Genomic DNA, 1431 nt, shown 5'->3' with positions numbered 1-1431 from the left:
TTGGCCTCAAGAGTCCTTGCCTTTAACAATTACATGTGAATTAAAGAATTATCCTATAAATATAAAGATGCCAAAGAGGAAGAAAAGAATCCAGATATCTTTAAAAGCAGTCCCCAAATCAAATAATTCTATCTTCACAAAATCTTATGGGCAAGTGTGATTTTTTACGGAATAGGACTTCATTTGGTATACATCTCTGTGGGAGAGTTGGTGGACACTCATCTGATGTCTCTTTTCTTTCTTCTTTTTCTTTCTTTTCTAGTGAGATGTGAATCTATCCATTTAACATTTTATTTTTTTCACATTTGAAAAAACATGATTGCAGAACACTCCAAGTAGAACTCCCTACCCCTCCAAAAAAAAAAAAAGGGGTAGATGTGTAAAACAAAATTGTTTTTCTTCTTTAATTTTTTCTCCCAACCAAATGAAATGTTGTCTCTGACACAGAGCAAAAGTCTTGACTTCTTCCACACCCAAAGTGTCATTAGGATCTCTGTGAATTATCTTCAGCCTCAGAGAGAGGAGAAGAGATGATGAAGAAGCAGGAAAGGCTCCCTTGTCCTATCTCCTCGAAATAGACCTGGGGAGGCTGTGGCATTCTTCTTCTCTGTCCTCCCTCTGTCCTCTGTCCACCTCTTTCGAAGTCTTGCAGTCCAGTTTGGAGTCTGAACTGGGCTAAACAAAAACCACTCTGAAGAAGAGGAGGCAGTTCGGCCTGGGGACTGTGGTGGGGATGCGGGCTGGCATGTCTGTCGGCTCTGACATGGTTGGCACTTTTTGTTGGTATCAAAGGCCACTTCTTCAGAGGCAGCTGCTCACAGGTGGCTGGAGGCAGTGGGGTCCATCATGCTGCTAGTGGTGTGCATATCGAGCCCCAGTATAGATAGCCTCCCCAGCTGACCAGATCCCAGGTGACCTAGGCTGAGCTCTTCAGTAGACCATGTGGTTCTGGATTCCCTGGCATTTGGGCATGACTCAGATGCTGTAGGGGGTCACTTTCCATATCCAGATCCTTCCCAATGAACAGATGAAGGACTGGGTATCCTTCCAGATGACCAAGGCTGAAGGCATTGACTTAGCTCTTCACAAGAGTCTTGGGAGAATTTCAAGCAATTAGGGACTTACTATTGTACATTAAAATTTTAAATTAAAGAGTTTTGGTCAGCAAAGAGGAACAAGAACAAAACACTGAATTGACAATGGCTTGGGAAGAAGTTTGCACTTTTCTTAGAGTGGGAGGCAGCTGTCCGTGAGTCACTACATCCAGAATCTGAGCTTTGTGGCCTGGATCACTAAGATCGGGCCAGCCTGATGGGTGGAGGTGGCCTGGTGGGGTGTGAAAGTACAAAGCTGCACTCATGAGTCCGTCACTGGATCACCTCTTGGTTATCTCATAGACTGAGTTGGCAGGAAAATGTATGGCCCAACTCG

General features: G+C 44.2%; 1 pseudogene; it reads left to right on the top strand.

Moving 5' to 3' along the window:
* The first annotated feature begins 697 nt into the window (after positions 1 to 697).
* On the top strand, positions 698 to 1065 carry LOC102738277 (NADH dehydrogenase [ubiquinone] 1 beta subcomplex subunit 2, mitochondrial pseudogene; annotated as a pseudogene).
* The last annotated feature ends 366 nt before the right edge of the window (positions 1066 to 1431 follow it).

This window comes from Leptonychotes weddellii, unplaced genomic scaffold (assembly GCF_054177405.1).
Source record: "Leptonychotes weddellii isolate Sample4059 unplaced genomic scaffold, ASM5417740v2 HiC_scaffold_11840, whole genome shotgun sequence".
Classification (NCBI taxonomy): Eukaryota; Metazoa; Chordata; class Mammalia; order Carnivora; family Phocidae; genus Leptonychotes; species Leptonychotes weddellii.
Note: the sequence above shows the minus strand (reverse complement) of the source record. Positions and strands in the feature narration are given on the sequence as shown.